Here is a 20,367-nt window from a genome sequence, read left to right as displayed (position 1 = left end):
CTACGAAATAAGCTGGTGTTACCGTTACCAAACGATTATTGCAGGGATTGTTGCAACGCCGGGCGAGGTTCACGCTCATAACCGAACTATTATTTCTCTACGTGTGCTCTTCGTGTGGTCGACAATTATTAAAAAACCAGTGGCCTCGTAAGCACCTGCTGATCGGCAAATCTTGCTTAATCGTTGACATCCGTGTGAATATCATTTTGCTGGATAAATAATTTGTATTCGTTTGAGTTTCCGGGTGCTTATCATGTAGCTTTAATTTCGGATGGTTACAACATAGCTACAGGTACTATGATCTACTAAAATTCGATTAATTTCAACTCGAAATTGGTACCTACTTACTCAACATTAATCAATAAGTAAAAAATTATAATAGAAACTGACGCGACCAGATTGAGCCTTCTCTTAAAAATTTAATATGGAGCACAACAAATCCTCAGAGTACAGTCCGGATTTCCGGAGTTGTTACTTGTTAGTTAGGCCATTGCAAATTATTTTTAAAGTTTTTGTCCCCCTGCCCTTCAAAATTGACTCTAAAAATCGGGGGGCGAAAAAAATTTGTCAAACTTGAGTAAAATTTTTTTGTATAAAAGCTATTAGTATATTTGTGGGTTTTACAGCCTTAAGAACTCGAAAAAAGAATTTACGGAGTGTTAACGCTTCCAGCACGAAACAAAGGTGGACGTACAAATGATGTTATTTCCGAAAATCGGCAAAAAAAATTCTTTCGATTTTCAATCTATTTTGGAAGGGTTTGCATAGAAAATAATAACGTATAAATGAAAAGCAAGAATAGATTCGGGATTCACGATTAAACTTCAAGTAAAAATTCATGAAAATCTTATTTTTTTGCGTAATTAAAAAAATTTCTTTGTTTTTTTCACCCCCCCCCCCTTCAGTAGCCCAGCATTTATAATGACCTTATTGGAATAGCCGGTATCTTTGTAATAAGTAAATTAATTGCGAAAAAGTAGGTCAGTCTCAAGTCCCGTTTAAGGCCATTTTCAAGTAAGTTCAAGTCCAAATTCAAATTCAGTTTTAAGACTAACTCTGTGTCTAATCACGATTACAGTTTTAAGTTTAATTCCTAACACAATTTAAAGTAAAATCAAGCAAAGTTAATTGATCCGAATTTCAAGTTCGCTTTCAAGTCTCATTTCGAATTTAATTTAAAGTGCAATTTCAAGTCCAATTTCATGTCCTATTTTAAGTTCAAGTTCAAGACTCCGATTTGATTTGAATTTCCGATTTGAAGTGCAATTTTATGTCTAATTGGTCGGTGTTAAGTCAGACCGAACCAAGTCACAAAACTCTGATTTCGAGAAAAACGCGTTCAAAGTTTGCTGCTCTGTATGATTTATACCTAACAATCGTTCGAAATCATCTCATAACACTGGCTATTTGAAAAATTTATGTAGTCTGGTTAGAGTAAAATGTAGCCTAAAAAATCTTCATCGTTAACCCATTTTTCTAAATTTTGCGACTTGGTGCGGTCTGATTTAACACCGACCAATTGGAGGTTCAATTTAATAGGTTAGGTTCAATTTCAAGTTAGGTTCGATTTCATGTGCATTTTCATATTTCATTTTAAGTCAAATTTCAAATGGAATTTTGTTCTAATTTCATCTACGATTCCAAGTCTAATTATTGTCCGATTTCACATTTAATATTGTGTAATGTAAGATTTAATTTCAAATCCAGTTTCAGAATATGATTTCAAATCCAATTTCAAGTCCAATTTCTAGTCCAATTAAATGCCAACTTCAATATTGATGTCAAATTAATATTATAAAGTAGGGTACGGGAGGGTATTTTCAGCAGGTTTCTAAATTCAACCTATTTGCCTCTTGTTTCGACAATAAAAATACTTTGCCGTCACACAATTTTAATATATTATAATTATTTTCTCAAAACTGTAAGTAATCTACTATTTTTTATTCAAAGAACGTCAAAACCACCTGTTCTAGAACTAGGCCATAAGCCGAAAAAATAAATGCCATCGATGGTTAATGGGCTGACAATACCCTCCCGTGTCCTGTATCAAGAATATCAAGTGCAATTTCCAGTACAATTTAGGACCAATTTAAATTCTAATTAATTCCAATTTTGAGTCCAACTTCAAGTCCAATTTCATGTGTAGTTTCAGTTACAATATAAGCCTAATTTCAAACCTAATTTACCCAAGTAACCAGTAAGCACTAAACACTAACCCTTTGACAACATTGTATAAGCATACAGAACTATGATTAAAAGCTTATTTTTCTTTATATACTTCTGTAGAACTCACATAATGCTTAAAAGGCGAAATAGCGGGTTATAAAAATTCTACGCCAAAAGCATTCAATAAACATTATTAGTGTTTGTTTGAGGCTTAATCGAAACGTCATTTTGTCTACATTATCGACGTATCGAAAAAGTATCGACGGCATATCGTTTGCTTGTTATGGAAAATAAAAATAGATTCGGTCGGGATTTAAAAAAACTAAAACAGCATGCGATTTTTTTTTGCAGCATCTCAAGGGAAGCAGGATAAACAGAACCATTTTTTGAAATTCTACACCAGCTAGACAGGGGCTCGAACCGGGAGTTAGTCATGCAACCTCATTCGTTTCCTTGCACCCTTTGCTACCTAAACCATAGCGGACGTGATTGAGTTGAAATTAGTCGTATTTAAATCTTGGTGATATTCCCTCTCATATGATAGCTACTTGTCCTGCATTACCAATAGGGTAGAAAAAGACGGCATCCATTAGGTGGAAGAGGGCACGAATAATGACCGTAGAATAGCAAAATAAGAAGTCAAGTACAAGCCGTTTATCAACACTTGCGGCTCGTTTTAATGCAATTGACTAAATGCATTATATTGTTACGTTATATGCGCATCTATTGCTGTTTTACGTAATGCTTCTATGCATCAACTATGTTAATATACGTTTTATAAGCATTAAGATTGCTAATATACAAAAGTTTGGCACTAGAGATGCAGAATTATTTCCAATATACGGTTTTGGATTAATGCTTATGGCTCATCAAATCAAGTTCAACTTAAAGTTCAATTTCCATTTCCGTTTTTAAAACCCAATTTCAAATGAACCTTTTAGTCCAACTTTAAGTCTGAAACTATATCTTAATGTCAAATCCAATGTTACGTTTAGTTATAAATCTAATTTCTAGTTAGAAAACAGAAAACAGAAAACAGAAAACAGAAAACAGAAAACAGAAAACAGAAAACAGAAAACAGAAAACAGAAAACAGAAAACAGAAAACAGAAAACAGAAAACAGAAAACAGAAAACAGAAAACAGAAAACAGAAAACAGAAAACAGAAAACAGAAAACAGAAAACAGAAAACAGAAAACAGAAAACAGAAAACAGAAAACAGAAAACAGAAAACAGAAAACAGAAAACAGAAAACAGAAAACAGAAAACAGAAAACAGAAAACAGAAAACAGAAAACAGAAAACTGAAAACAGAAAACAGAAAACAGAAAACAGAAAACAGAAAACAGAAAACAGAAAACAGAAAACAGAAAACAGAAAACTCAAGACAACAAAAGAAGTCCTCTGGTTCATAAAACCGCTAAATAAATTATGACTTTCACTAAAATCTTCTCATGACAGCTTTAAAACTGCCTTCCGACCAAATGGCCCCCTCTTCAAAAGGTTTTTAAAACCTCTTTATGAATCAGGTTATAAGCACAGGTAGTTTTATAACTCAGCAGCCGAAAGCAGCAATAAAACCAATAATGCTTTTCGCTGCTTGACAGCTACAGCCATAATTTAGTGAAACTTTTCGCTATGTCCTATAAAGCCTTAACCTTGCTCTAGTGAAAAACTAAATCAGTCAGTTAGCTTTACTAACTTGAGAAAATATTACGGAGCAAAAAAATCAAAGCGTTACTATCAAATCATACTGATCGATTTGGTTTTATAGGATTGAATAAATAATAAATTTTCAACAGTCTCCGTAGTGAAGTTGAGCAGTTTTAAAAACAACGCGCCATCGAAATTTACGATTTTAAAAGCCAGTTTTATTCAAACAAAATAAATGTATTCAATTAGTTAATCTCAATTTTTAGACAACTCATTCTTGTGGCTTCCTGTGATATAAAAACCGACTGATAATAACTTTCTTTCTACAATTCATAGTTGTATATTGCGAATTAATGTGGAAGACAATGACCTCTTATCGAAACAATATGTTCATATGCAATAAATAAATCAAAACAAAAAGCACACTAGCACCACCTGGTGATTGAACACTATGATAAACTGTCTACCATAGAATGAAGCTAGTCCATCTGACCAATCTTGCCGAAGACAAGAAACTTGGATGTCATCAACTTGTTTAACAGCGACCAATATTTATAAAATATTACGCGTACCTGGTTGTTAAATTCTGAACCGTTCCCCTAAGTTTTATCTACCACCGGGCTATGTTCACTTAATATTTTGTCTGTCTAATCAACTTTAGCGAGAACAAGAATAATTTCACGAGAAGAACCCAAAAATTTGAGACCAGAAGAGATCGATTTTTTCCAGATAAACACCATCGAGCGAGCAAATCCAGTAACATGCCACACGTAAGTAACTTTGAAGATCTCGTATTCGCATATATTTTTGCCCGTCACAAATCTGAAAAAATCCGATTTTTGCGATTTATTCTTACTAAAACCCCTCCTTGTAGAAGTTCCTCCCGCTAAGTCGCCATTCACAATTTTAGTATTTAGTCTATTAAATTTCCTTTCTAAAACCCTTAAAAATCCAGTATTCCGTCTGTTTTTTGCTAAGATAGGTATGCAGTGGGTATGCAGATAGGTAGCAGTTTGAATTTTGGGGTCAGATTGACCTCAATGTACAGACAACGTAAGTATTTTTTTTGTACAGACAGAAGGTTAAGAAGGCAATCAGTGAGCTGAAAAATGGTAAGATTGCTGGAAAGGACGGTATCCTGGCTGCACTTCTAAACGAAGTGATCCATCGGCTCATTGCCAGGATCTGGGAGGAAGAACAAATGCCGAAGGAGTGGTTGAATGGCTTCATACGCCACAGTTTTTTTTAAAGACATCGACTCTAGTGTAAAAGCTGCCGAGGCATTACATTGCTCAAATCTGCCTATCAGGTGTTCTCCCGTGTCCTGTTCTGTAGACTGAGACCGTTAGCGCAGTCCTTCGTCGGGGAATACCAAACTGGGTTTCGTAACGGTTCAGGTATCAGCATCTTTGGCTCGAGCAGCACGTTCGTAACGATTGCTCCACAACGGATCAGAAGTTCATCCTGCGTCAATTACTGGACAAGTTGCGGGAGTACAACTTGCAGGCTCATCATCTATCTGTGGATTTGAAGGCGGCGCTCGATTCAGTCAAACGAAATGAGCTGTGGCGAATAATGCTAGATCATGCTCGTGACTTTAGTCATGACCTTGAAATGCGGTCAGGCATATATTAATATTTTTTTGAAACGATGATTCTACAATTGATGAAGGGACGGTAAGGGAAAGTAATGAAGAAGGATTTTTTCGGGAATGAAGGGGAAGGGTGGAAAGGAAGGGGGGGGGGGGGGGGGGGTAATAGGTAGCTATGGTTAACAAGTTGTCGTTGTGACTCCTATCTTTTGTCCAATGCTGGAAGGTGCATGGGTCGAACCAAGCTGTAATCAGAGATTATAACCGGATTTGAACCCACAACACCTGCCAGGGCGTGTCGCTCACTGGTACCCGTGTACCTTTGAACCACAGAGGCGCTGGACAAAAGAAGTCTGCACAACCCCCCTTATTAACCATAGCGCGACATGGGTTGGTCTATTTTTAGACACACAAATTGTGCCTCTTCCTACACCTACTGTAGAAACCACCGACCGAGAAGTTTTAGTCTAACGTCTTTTTACTTTCAGGACGACGACACTATGCAGGCCCTTACGACTTGCAAGGTACTGCGTGTGACGCTGTTCGACCGAAAGCGTGTTAGTCCGCGTTTCTCAGCGCGGTTCTTCGGAGAAAGGCTCCGTTCCTATGAAAATTGACCAAACTCGTGACTTTAGTCATGACCTTGAAATGCGGTCAGGCATATATTAATATTTTTTTGAAACGATGATTCTACAATTGATGAAGGGACAGTAAGGGAAAGTAATGAAGGATTTTTTCGGGAATGATGGGGAAGGGTGGAAAGGAAGGGGGGGGGGGGTAATAGGTAGCTGTGGTTAACAAGTTGTCGTTGTGACTCCTATCTTTTGTCCAATGCTGGAAGGTGCATGGGTTGAACCAAGCTGTAGAATCATCGTTTCAAAAAAATATTAATATATGCCTGACCGCATTTCAAGGTCATGACTAAAGTCACGAGTTTGGTCAATTTTCATAGGAACGGAGCCTTTCTCCGATTACGTAGTCAGCTGAAGTCCCGTAGTCGAATCTAAGCTGAGCGGTATTCTAATAACGGCTGCGAAGTTTGTCGATAAAGAACGGTCAAGTCCTATCCTTAATGACATTTTTAACCCAATGCTTTGTTTTTTTGGCGCTCTGCAGAACTCTAATCCTCCCGGTGGTGCTTTACGGACATGATTCGCGAGAAGATGACACTAAAGAAAGCTGATCGACGAGAGCTTGAGGTTTATGAGTGTAAAATTAATCGGTCTGTGGTTGGTGGCAAAATGGAAAATGGAATTTGTCGCAGACAGGTAATCCACGAGCACTACTAAGTATATTAGGCCCGCTGCGGTGGGCTGGGCACGAGGCCCAAATGCCCGATGAAAGAGTAACCAAACCTATTTTCAGCAGAGAACCAGAAAGAGGCCGTAGACTACGGGACAGACTCCGCAACCGATGGATGTGCGCTTTAGAGGGTGCTGCACTTAAAAAATAATTTGGAGCGTACAACGGTTTTGAAAAACTTGGAAAATTTGATTTTACCTTCAAAATAATTTCAAGTTGACGTAATCCTAAGGCGTGGACTATAAAACATGTACAAAAGATTATGCTAGTAATCCAAATGTTGCTTAGAAACAAAAAATCAGTGAAGCTGCTTTGCAGTAGCTCCCACTGCTACATGACATTTCATCCTGCTTGCTTATCAACAAGAGTGATAATGCTGTGCGCCGACAGCACGAGTGAACTCTTTTCGAGCCATCCGCGTATTTCCTGTAACAACAAACAAAAAAAGTGCTATGTGTATACCAATTCAGTTGCAAACATTGCGTCTCGCGATAACGTTCAGTAACACCTGCGCAGCTTCTTGAATCATTCGAGAATTAACCCTTTCCAAACCGTTACAGGAAAAGCAAAATATTTGAAAAGTGCTACGTGGAGTTCAAGTTTTGTAAACCACAAATCGACGTTTGTAAATTGTAAATGTGGGAACTTTCAAATCTAATTATTCACCTTTCAGAAGTAAATGGTTAAAAGCATGAAACATCAGTTGCTTTGGTGGGGTCACATCGAACTGACCCAATGCTTATCAGTAGAGAAGACGTGCCCTCAAAAATTAAAAAAAAAGCAAGACGTACATATATAGTGGGTATATACCACAACCCTCAATCGAAAGCTAATCTGTTTTGACATTGTGACACTGAACGAGGAATGCGCGATGTTGTGTTGCTATTGAATGAGCAGCGAAATGTAGAAAAAACGTCAAATATTGGATTCTATCATCATTCACAAGTAGTCGCTTACGCTAATGAACGAGGTTAATTCACGTCAAATATTTGTTCGCGTCAGCATTGAGCTTTCGACTGGGCGTTTCGACGATTGAAGGTGCAACGTAATTCGAAGGAGGACTGATCGATCATCGTCTTGTGATGAGCTTGTGGCCGTTCGCTTGATTGTGAGCTGTGTTGAAGGTGGAAAGGCGAAATGGGTATCTCTCCCCAACAACAACGCTAGGTTAAATTGTGCTGTTAGAGAGTTGGTGTAGGTATTCTTTCGTTAAACAACAATAAAACCGGGTATCATAACTTTTATGTTTACCGTAGAGCATTTTCCCACGGGCCGTGTCCGTATTCGTGGTATGTGGTGGTAACGAAAGGATCTCCCTACTCATTCCGATACTTAGCGGTGCACGTTCGATGGCTGCTATGCGAGCAGCAATTTACGATGAATTGCGATGCATTATCAATTGATTCGAAGCACATAATTTTAACACTGATAACACTTCCTTCACACGTTGGCCTGATTTAACGAGGGGGAGTGACAAATTTGATAACACCAATAGCTATGTAAAATTTTTCACACGGGAAAGTATCTCATATAAATATTGATTGATTGGTTCTGGCGATGGAAAATGGGCTATTGAGAATGTTGCGCTGTCGTCGTTCTTTTCCACGTGCTAGTTTTGCTAGTTGCTCTGCCTTGAACAGGGGGATGTCTACTTGGTGAGTATATTTGGAAAACGCATTCCTTTCGAAACAATTGGATTAGTACCATTAGGGAATTTGAAACTTGACTCTTTGCAAAAATTATTAGAATTTTCAATCAAAAAGTCAAATTTGGTATAAACTATTCTAATAGAGTCATAAAGTCCATAAAAATTATGATTTTGTTAACTCAGCTAACTTTATTACTGAATGTCGTTCACTTTTTGAACAAAGAGTATCACTTCCGTAAACCGTAATTCATCAAACTAATGCAACAAGTGGCTTAATTGAACTTCTACACCACATCAGGGTCAACCCTATCAAAGCCCACCCTTTATGAGCTGTGACGACTGTATCGTCGAAATATGCGTCATCGAAATCGGACTTCCACAATCATTCGTAGGGATCGAGCGCAAGGAAAGTCAACAAAATCTGCCTTCCACGGACGTCCGTCCGTCCGTCGTCGTTGTCGTCGTCGGTGAGAAAGTTTCCAAAGTCGATCGAAAACCTTTTCGGGCAGATTGTCCTCTTCATCACTTCAATGCTATTGCCGCGATAATTCCGTCGCCGCGCTTATCGCAACCAACTGCAACGAACCACAAGTGTGTAAATATTCCACCCTGTATCTGCTGGCAGATAAAGTCGTCATTCGTCGCGACTGGTGGCGGGCAGTGTAAGATCCCGAGCGTATATCCAACCAAGCCAGTTCGATACAAACGGAAGTATTGTAATAAGGAACCTCCTATCTGTCCTGTTCTTGCGAATCGGTAGGCTAAGTAAACCCCTTCAACTAGATTACGATTGCGCAAAGAATCGTGGGAAAGCTGTTGAAGTTGGATCGGGAGTTGTTATGTTTTTGATTTTGCATTTTTTCTTATTAGTTATTTTTTATCACTTACAGCAAACGCCCCTGCTTCAGCCGGTGGTAAAGTCCGCTGTTGGTTCCATTAAAGTTGCTTTCGAGTGGCAGTGCTTATGAATGGATTCAAGCCAATAACTTTGTGCGTGCTACGGCTTCGAGCTCGGACATCCTTGCGAGTTCATTCAGCTTCGCCGGTCTGCGGTTCTTCTACCGGGCATTCTACAGCCGACCAGCGAACATGATAATTTTCCACCATTACCTCTTCTCAACACATATTTCCAGCACGCAATCGAACCGCGGCGGGCCAGTCGTGGACAGGTTGATGTGCGGCAGTGTAACAAAAACAAGACCTCGCATGCGGCTCTTCGGAGTAAGCAAGGATCGGTCGCCGTATTTCATGTAGCTCTTTTGGTGCGGAGGTGCGGTCGTATGTTGCAGCTCCGCGTCGCTCTGGCAGCATCCCAGGCAGACAGAAGGAAGGCGAATTGGAAATTGAAGTTACTCCCATTGAAATGAGTGGTCTGGTCTCGCGGTGATTCGCTCTTCATTCATTAGTTAGAGCGGATGAAATGTAACTGGTACAGGAAATTTAAAACTGCTTTTTGTGTATTACTAACGGTTAAACAGTACTGCTGTTAAAATTGTATTACATATATCCAGCCCGATATTCAGAACTGTTAATGTTCAGTTGTTTTTTTTTTGAATAACCGAGAATGCAGGACCTCAGAATGCCTGGTACTTATTTTTTATAGGAGGATAAGTTAAGAAGTGATAGTTTGTTTTGAACAGTTACAGTCAGCAATCAATATGGCCTGTGATTTTCATGGGAAGACTTGATTTGGTCCACTTCGACATCTGGGCTCCACTTATAAAATCATACCAGAAATGATCAGCGGATGAACAAAACCATTGAATTGATTGTTGGTCGAACCATTACTCTGTTTGAATCTCATAAAAACTGTTGCGTATACTGATCATAAATTTGAGACTATTCTATGTTTGAGCGGTTGCGAGGCGGTGTACGATTCAGTTACGCGGAATGAGGTTTTGAGCTCAATTTGAAGTCAAGCTTTTAGTTGGAATTGATTTAAACTTAAGTCAAATTTTATAGACAATTTTAAGATTCGTTTTAAGTTTAAGTTTGAGTACAATTTAAAATCCAGGTCTAATTAGAGTTTCAGTTTCAGTTTAAAGTTTAAAGTTTCAGGTCTTATTAGATTCCAAATTCAAGTTCTATTTTAAGTTGAATTTCATGTTTAATTCGAAGTTGAATTTGAAGTTTAAATTCGAGTCCAGCTTTGAGTTCAAAGTCCAGCTTCCAGTCCAATTTGAAGAAATGGTTCTGAATTATTCCAAAATTAAGGTCAATTTCATGTTAAATTTCATGCCAATGTAAACTCCTATTCCAAACACAATTTCAGGAAAGTCCTAAGCTCAATTTAAATCCAATTTCAAGACTAATTTAATTTCAAGTGCAACCTTAATAGTCCTATGTCAAATCGAATTTTATATGCACTCAAGCCTCTTTTCACACGGTTTCTTTGAACGATTTTTGAATTAACGTGGCTTTTGGATGACGATTTTTGAATTACCGCGGTTTTTTTACATCATTTTTCGAATTAACGCGGATTTTTTAAAAGATTTTATTTTACACGCCATGTATCTCCCATGTAAAAAAAGAGATTTGAGTGTATTTCATTTCATTTTCATTCATTTAACTTTCAGGAATAATTTCATGTTTAATCTTAAGTCCCATTGCAGGTCACATTTCCAGCCGAATTCGAGTCCAATGTAAAGTTCTATTTCACGTCCACATTTAAGAAAAATTTTATCGTTCAATTTCAGGTCCAATTTCAATTCAATTTTTAATCCGGTTTTGTAGATATCTAGTTGACCTGACAAACTTCGTATTGCCACAAATTAAACTGTGTTGTACATAAGTCGTGAATCTCGGATGACCGTTATCACAATCTCGAGTTTTGCAAGTTTTTGGTGAGTTCATGGGTGAGTTCATATACAAATTTTCCTCACAGTAAAACAGTAAACAACTCTCCCCATTACTTAGCCTGATAAAATAAAGCGGATAGCATTTAAATATTCGCCATCATTAAAAACCATTTCACTGAATACCATTTTGCGGAACACCAATTCTCGGTTGACCATAACGCGGAATATATAGTTTCGCAGAATACCATTTCGCGAAAAACCTTACGCGGGATGTAATTTTTGACGGAAAATCTTTTCGTAGAAAGTACCATTTCGCAGGGGTAACCCAACTGAAGGAAAGTAAAAGGTCAGTAGATCTAGGAAAATAAATAAACCTAGATAGAGGAGATCTCTACGGGGGGCTGCCCCCCGCAGTGGCCGGCGCTTCCGACAGCAGGTCGCCGGCAACACTCGCGGCCTGTGGCCGTCTCGCGCTGAATTATCTAATGTTACTATTGATAGTTTTTGGTGGTCTTGATACTGATTAATGTTTTGTGAAAGAGTCTAAAATTTTTCGAGGTCGATTAATTTTTGAGTTACGCAAAATTTTTTGTTTTATTTGTATGAGAGTCCTTATTCCCCTACCACAGGGGTGAGGGGTCTCAAACCATCACTAAAAAAATTCCTGCCTCCAAAACCCTCCACATGCCAAATTTGGTTCCATTAGCTGGATTACTTCTCGAGTTATGAGGAAATTTGTATTTCATTTGTATGGGACCCCCTTCCTAAAAAGGTAAGGGGTCCTAATTCATCATAGAAAAAATTGATGCCTCCAAAAACGCCCACATGCCAAATATGATTCCATTTGATTGATAATTGTCTCGAGTTATGAGGAAATTTGTATTTCATTTGTAGGGGAGCCCCCCCCCCTCCTAAAAGGTAAGGGGTCCTAATTCATCATAGAAAAAATTCTTGTCTCCGAAAACACCCACATGCCAAATTTGGTTCCATTTGTTTGATTAGTTCTCGAGTTATGAAGAAATTTGTATTTCATTTGTATGGAAGCCCTCCCCCACTCTTAAAAGGGAGAGGGGTCGTTATTCCCCTCCTAAACAGGGGAGAGATTTCAATTCACCATAGAAAAAAATGGCCTAAAAAAACACCGACACGCTAAATTCGGTTCCATTTGCTTGATTAGTTCTCCAGTTATGAGGAAATTTGTATTTCATTTATATGGGAGCCCCCTCCTAAAAAGGTAAGGGGTCTCAATTCATCATACAAAAAAATTCCTGCCTCCAAAAACACCCACATGCCAAATATGTTTCGGTTTTATTAATTAGTTTTCGAGTTATGCAGAAATTTGTGTTTTATTTGTATGGGAGCCCCCCTCTTAGTAGGGGGAGGGGTCTCTAACCATCATAAGAACGTTCCCTGGCACCAAAAACGCAAGTTTTCACTCCGATCGGTTCAGTAGTTTTCGATTCTATAAGGAACATAGAGCATACAGTAATCCATTTTTATAGGCATAGATTTGCATGGGAGCCCCCTCTCTTAGTGGGGGTAGGGGTCTTTTGCCATCGAGAGAACTTTCCCTGGCCCCAAAAACCCCTACATGCAAATTTTCACGCCGAAAAAAAATTTTTAAATCTAACATAAAGTTCAATTTAAGCTCCAATTTTAAGATTAATTTCGAGTGCAATTTCAAATCCAATTTAAGTTCTATGTCTTGCTTCGTTTCTAGTTTTATGTATGTATGTCTGACACAAATTTGAATTTGAAGTTCAAATTCTAGTCCAATTTCAATTCCAATTTCAAGTTCATTTCGAGAATCAAAGAACAAATTAAAATGCAAATTTCAATGTAATATCTAGTCGAATTTTATGTCGAGTTTCAACCCTAATGTCAGGCCCATTGAGGCCCCCAGGCTGGAGCACGTGTCCCGTCTGTGTTAGGAAATTATATATAAAATTTTTTTATGGTGGTAGCCTGGAAGTCCGGACTTTTGAATCGTAAAAATAGATCCGCCATCCTACGATTAGTCGGTGCCACGCCTCCTGCTGATGACTGGGTATGCCAATGATTATGCACTGTGTTAAAAGGGAATGGGGAAGGTTTAAAATTGAGGCCGTTGGGACTAAAGATGCCAATACCGGGAGGTATTTTGAAAACCGGTTTTTCGGTATTGATAAATGCAATACCGGTAAAACCGGTAAAAAACCGGTAAAAGTTAACTCTTGAAAACTATGTTTAAAAATCATATGATTTGAAGAATATCCTTCCATAATCAACGATACTCAATTTTTTTGCCGCGTAGTTAATTGATTAGTTCATTAAAAAATAATATTTAACAATGCGAAGAGAATTTACCGTGCGATCTTTCAAACGAAAACAAATTTCAATGAAAAACTTCCGGAGGCAGAGAATGTTCATTCGGTGTCCACAGAGAAAGAAAAAACAATTTCTAGTGATAAATTAGAAATGTAGCGTAGGAAAACCCTTGTTCAAGAGATTTTAATAAGCTGCTTAGATACCGACATTTATGATAAATTATAACTGAAGGATCAGTTGATTTGGTTCCTCTTCCTTTTCGGTTTCTGAGTTTATTCCATTGACTTTTAAAATAATAAAACCTTGCAGAATTTTATTATTAAAACATCCTTGATGCCTTGAAGAATATTACAAAGTCATTACAAATAGTGCGGCTAATTATAAAACGAATAAATTTAAATATACGAACTCTCTCTAAAATTCTACCAATACAGTAACTCGAACAGCAGTTGTGCGATACTTGAAAGGTGTTCCGAGCGTAGTTTTAGAGTTCGTAGTTCGTATAGTTTGCAATTTTTCTGGTATAGCAATTCGACAGCAGCCAAGGCTGGTTCTAGTACTGCGACAATTTCTTATTTCTTCATGAATTCCTCAGCGCTAAGTAAAGCGTATCCTTGTTTCTCAGCATCAGCAACGAAAACAGTTCTCTTCAACCCCATCGACACCAGCAACAGAGGAGCTCAACATGCAAGATGGCACGATCAGATCGATACTGATTTGCGACTTCTGAGCCGATTGAGAAATTGGCGACGAGTAGCCCAAGGAGTGGAACGAGTTGAATGGAGACGACTGCTTAAAACTCCGGCATGCATGAGGCACTCCGGCTCTATGCTGACAGTGGTGAGGTATTTCAGGGTTTTCCCTTTGGAAGAACTTCATAATTGAGTTATTATTTGTAGAACCTTCAATCATCAATTTAAGTTTCCCCGTGCTTTAAAAGTTTTACCAGCGATTCAGGCTTTTTGAGTTGTTATTTGATCATGCAAAAAAATACCGAAAATACCGGTTTTTGGTCTTGGAAAAACCGGTAATTCGGTATTGGACCGGTACCGCTACCGGTAATACCGGTAAAACCGGTTTCGGTAAAACCGGTATAGCATCCCTGAAATTTTAATCTAAAGTTAGGAGACTAAATATTATTAAAAAAAATGGAGGGCATTGATATATTTTTAATATTCTTGGTTTGTAATCATGATCCTGAACCAATCATTTTTTTGCAGGCAATTCAAGGTACTAGTGTCCAGTGCTACTATTGCGGAAAGCCGAAAAAGCAGCCATCTTTACTCGTTCCTTCGAATGCTGAACTATATGATGCTGAAGAGATACGCGACGTTAGACATAGGGACAATAAGCATACGGGCATTAGACATAATGGACGATAGGCATAATGGATGACAGGTGTAATGGACCTTAGGCGTAATTTACAAAGTGTCGCTTTTCTACGAATACGCACTTGAGTCAATCACCGCTGCGTTACGATACAATGAGAAACGGGGCCGTCCATTTAACATAAATTCATTTGAGTTAATGCAGCTTGGCGTAACGTCGTTTGCTATAAAAACATCGGCATAAACATAAGGGACAATTTGGCATAAAACAATATTTGGTGTAACGTCCATTTGGTATAATTCCGTGAAAAAAAGTCATGACATTTCATAGGGCGAGATAAGTGGAGACCGCGAGGGTTGCCGGCGACCCGTCTTCGAAAGTGCTGGTTACTGGGGAGGGGGGGGGCAGCCTTCTTGCAGAAATCATTTGGTCGGTGTTAAATCAGACCGAACCAAGTCGCACAATTTAAAAAAAAAATGAGTTAATGACAGCAAACGATCAAAAATTTTCTAAGCTACATTTTACTCTAATACTACATAAATGTTGCAAACAGTTAGAGTTATGAGATGCTTTCGAACGATGGATAGCTATAAAGCATACAGAGCATCAAACTTTGAACGCGTTTTTCTTGAAATCTCATTTTTGTTACTTGGTTCGGTCTGACTTAACACCGACCATATCTGTCTAGGCCTATTCGCTTTTCTAGGTCTATGAGTTTTGTTAGTTTTCCCTAGCCCTCGCATCTGCTCACCAAGTTGGCAGACCGAATGGCTGAGTAACAATGAGCCGAAATCCAAATGGCCGAATTTCAACAACTGCCACAGTAGGCTGAAATTGTAATTGGCCGTATCATGAAAGGCCAAACCCCTATTTGGTCGAATCATAAAAGGCCGAAGTACGAAAGGCCGGGTCGCTACATCTCCCCTCCAATTATGAGCTTCCGAGTGTCTCTGAAAGAGAGATTTAATAGCTGGTACGTAAGAGGTAAAACAACGAACGCCGGAGGCCTTCACTTGCGGGTGGCAATTGGTGTTCGACATGATTTTCAATATAACACACACTCTTCGTAACTATTCCTTGGTAACATGTTTTTTCGATATATTCTTAAAACAAGATAGGTTACAAGCTTAATTTGAACTCTAGATGTAGGGCTCGACAAGTTACATTATGACATGAATCATCATTTTAAGTTATCAAAATAAGCAAAATTCCATTCTTTAGTGAATTTTCATTCCTATAATCCTTTCAGCACCCAACTCCATTTCTAAAAATTCTCCAGTATCGGCGACCTGTAATCGTCCGGCCCAGGTCACCGCGTCTGTAGCTTCGATGGGCGTTCTTGATCATAACTCCGAGATTTGGAAAATAGAGGGAGCGTTGAGTGTGTCGGACGAGCGGAGTTCCTCCTGGTTTGTCCAGTGATCGAGTCATCTCGGACCGTCATCGTGGCTGGTCATTGCAGCTCGGTTGTTGTTCTCTCGAAAAATCGTCTTTGCGGCTTAGAGGCCTAATAGGCTGCGCGGTTAGGCGTTGCGTTGCGTGGCTTTAACATAGCGTCGACTTTGAACTTTATTTCATTACGTGTTGCTGGTCTACTGACTTCAGACTTATTTTCGGGCACCTTGGTCCACCGCACTATAGGCTAGGCTAGCGGTCTTCCTTCTGTCCAAATAGTTGATCGGACAATATTGGTATTGTAAACGGATTCGACTGGTCTTATATAGCGTGCCCAGTGGAATCATGATCATCAGTTGTGACCCAGATGTTTGCATTGACGCTTGACGATAATGAACCGTATTTGTTTCTTAGGTTGTTTCCTTTTTCAACCTTCCCTTTCCGGATGCTGCCATATATTGACATTCTGGCGATGCATTGTTGTACTGTGTTACGAAGCTCGGAGGCTGTTTGGTTCTCTTTTCATTAATATGTGTCATCAACATGACGTTGATAGATTACGTGATCTTAGATCGTCCTTAATTGGGTGTTGATTTGCGGTACCCTGTGATCAAAAGCACCTTCTATCCTCGCAAAGATGTTCACAAGGTCACCTGAAGTTTACCTTTCCAACTGATACTAAACCATAACGACCATATAGGCATGGAGTTTTTCTCGAAGATTGCCAACGTACTCTCACTACGGAGTACTGATATCCTATTGGATATCGCGACAAAACCGACCTACTCGGCTAAACATTAGACAATCAGTAATTAGTCAATAACTCGCAAGCTACTGAAAACTATACGCACTTACTGTATGTGGCTTTACCTTCCTCTGAAGAGCTAGATGCATCGATCTTCGAAAACGGATGGAATATGATACGCTCAGTTGTAATTGAGGCGGCAATCGCTATGTTACGTGCCCCGAAATGACTGGTTTGATGATTTGATGGCGAGGTAAAAGAGCTTGGAAAAACCATTTAAGCATTTCCAAGTAACAATTTGAGTTTATTTGCATTTTTATAATGATATTTATGACCAATTCTAGTCATAACAACCATCTTAAGAGTGTAATAAATCCTTTCTCGTTACTTGGGTTGCCACGAAGGAGAATTTGCAATAAATGAGCGCGAAATGAGGTGACCACGGTTCTGAAAAAGAAGAAGAAGCGCTAGAAGAGCACAAAGAAGAAGAAGAAACCGTGAAGAGTTAGAACAACCATTCTGGGCTAATCACACATGACAGGGGCGTAGCCAGAAATTTTTCTTAGGGGTTTTACAAAAGAAAAATTTACATAGTCTAACCTTAAGGGGTTTATTCAGGAAATGGGGAATTATCTTCAATCATCATAAGCCTTTTTGGTTTATACTCCGGGTTCATCATTTGACTTAAAAAAAACAAATTGATATGAAAGAAGGTAAATGTTGAAATTGCACCTCCCAGTTGACATCGTGGTACGTTGTATATTCAAATCTTGGCTGGGAGAGACTATTAGTGTCAATAGGATCGAGTCCCTTCCAAGCGCGGCAAAATTCGAGACAAGTTGACAGCTTAACCTGCATGCTTTTCAACATCGTCCTTGAGAAGATGATCTGGCGAGCAAAATCGAAACGAGAAACTCAATTTTCAGTGAAAGTATCAAACTTCTTGGCTACGCAGATGACTTTGATATTGTAGGCCGAAACTTCGCAACGGCGGAGGCCATCTGCGCTAGACTGAAAGCGGAGACTAGTAGGATTGGGCTAAAAGTAAATGCGTCGCAGACCAAATACATGATTGGTAGAGACTCAAAAAGACGAACGTGCACTTTTCGTGGACGGCAATCGTTGGGATCGCTGGTGGCCGCGGTTAACATAAATTAGGAGATCCTGCGGGGCTTTTAAGCAGAAACTCGAGTCTACTTTGCCCTTCGCGAAACGCTTCCATCCGCTAGCAAACGATAGCCACCGTACGATGCTGACATAGTACATAGTCCTTATTAGACCGGTAGTTTTTATGGATTTGAAGATATTCAGGGAGGACAGCCCGCACTTGCGGACGATATTTCATGGAGCAAAAGCTGGAAGCGAAGAGCGGCGGAGGTACACTAGAATCTCTTCTTACGTCCATTTATTTTACGTGATTTCCTTTCGCGTCAATATTTATACATACGGAATTTGAATTAATGTCGTCTCGTTTTACATCTAAAATTTGAATTAACGTCCACCCTTTTTTCGACCGATTGTTCTTACGTCCCATAATAGTGGACGTAAAACGAAATTTGCATGTATATGAATCACGAGCAGCAGACACAACTTGGGGAGATTAAGTTGGACATCTGGTAACGGTAAACTACGGTGGACCGGACGGTCATAAGGAATAAGTTTCTATTTAACAAACCCAAGGGCACCCAGAACAGAGGGGCTTTACGTGTGAGATGACTCAACTTGGTCTTGCGATTTGCGCCTTCTGAAACCCTGGAAAATCGGCGACGAGTAACCCAAGATTGAGTTGCATGCAGTCGACTAGTTGAAACATCACGAGGTCTATGCTACTGACGACGACAACGAGGATCGTACAACTAAATCCGTAAATTTTCCTGTGCTCTAAGCAATTGGTAGCAGAAATTTCAAGCTTCAAAGTGTAGAACAAATTTTCGTCTGGGGGGGGGGGTGGTGGTCTTGATTCCCCAGCCCCCCCCCCCCCCCACATGAACGTTCTATAAGAAGGTGAACTAATCTTGTGAAGGATTTACATCGAAAACTGATAGGTGTCTCGACGACAGGTGATTAAAGGGTGCAAACAGGTTTTCAATGGAGATTTCACAGAAGGAGGCGGAACAGAACTTAACGTGGGAGTGCTCACAAATAATGGTAGCGCCTTTGCACTGCGATCAGCCGAGAAATCCGACAGCTAAAGACTAATTATACCTTCAGAAAGCATCGACTTTTGGCAGCATTCTACAAAAATAATAAGGAACACCTTGCAATGGTACTTCACTGAATAATTTCCAGGAATTGGGAGAACGAGAAACTACTGGAGCATTGGATGGAAGTTGTGGTTTGATCTATCTACAAAAACGCCGATTGGCTCAATTACTGAAATTACCGCGGCATAACATTGATCAACTCCGCCTATAAGGTGCTCTTTCCAGATTTTGTTTCGTCGTCTACCCCCAACAGCAAGTGATTTCGTTGGACAGTATCAGGCTTTATGGATATCCGAACTACAACGGATAAGTTTTAACATTCCGACAAATTCTCCAAATATATTGGGAGCTCGATATGCCCACGTATCATATTTTCGTGGATTTTCAGGCAGCATACGATACAATCGAGTGCGATCCTTTCGCAATCGTGTTCTTTCGAATCGCGCAGAAAGTTGCAGCAAGCGGGTGAATAGTCTTGTATGTTATTTAGCTATTGAGAGTGTGTTTCTGCGAGCGGCCATCGAAACGAGAGACACCATCTTCGACAAAAGTAACCAATTTCTAGACTTCGCAGACGACTTTGATCAGACCAAAAACGGAGGTATGTATCAAAAACCAAATGTATGGTAGGAAGAGGCTCAGAGCTTAAAATAGTCGATGATTTCATATATTTGGGATCTTTGGTCATCGCCGGCAATAGCACGAATATGGAGATTCAACGATGCATTCAAGCTGGAAGTCTGATCTATTTGATAACATATTTTCAAATAGCAATTTTCAAATGAATAATGAATATAAAAGTAAATAGAGCATGAATAGTCTGTACAAGGTGCTCATCAACTCATAACGATCATTACGACACTAGTCATTTCGGGAATCACTCGACCACAGCCCTTTTCCCATATTCCTGTACAATTAATTATATTATCTTTACTGCTGAAGCATGCCTTCGCGAGAGCATCCTTCGGTATCGAGAACAGGAGATAAGAACAAAAACAAAACAAAAAATAAAGAACTCGACTCGAGCCCGAGCCTGCATAGAAATGATCGGTTATTTGCGTTCGTATCTGAAAGGCATTTAACTACATCCGTAGCCTGGAGGAACATTTAACGTTCCCCTTTTTTTCGCACACGCTGCTGCCTGCTTTTTTGATCGCAACTTCATTTTCTAAACCAGGTTTCATACTGAAGAATTTTTTTTATTCTAGCACCCACATATCTATCGATATGG

The sequence above is a fragment of the Sabethes cyaneus genome, chromosome 3 (assembly GCF_943734655.1).
Source record: "Sabethes cyaneus chromosome 3, idSabCyanKW18_F2, whole genome shotgun sequence".
In the NCBI taxonomy this organism is placed as follows: Eukaryota; Metazoa; Arthropoda; class Insecta; order Diptera; family Culicidae; genus Sabethes; species Sabethes cyaneus.
This window is presented reverse-complemented; position numbering follows the sequence as displayed.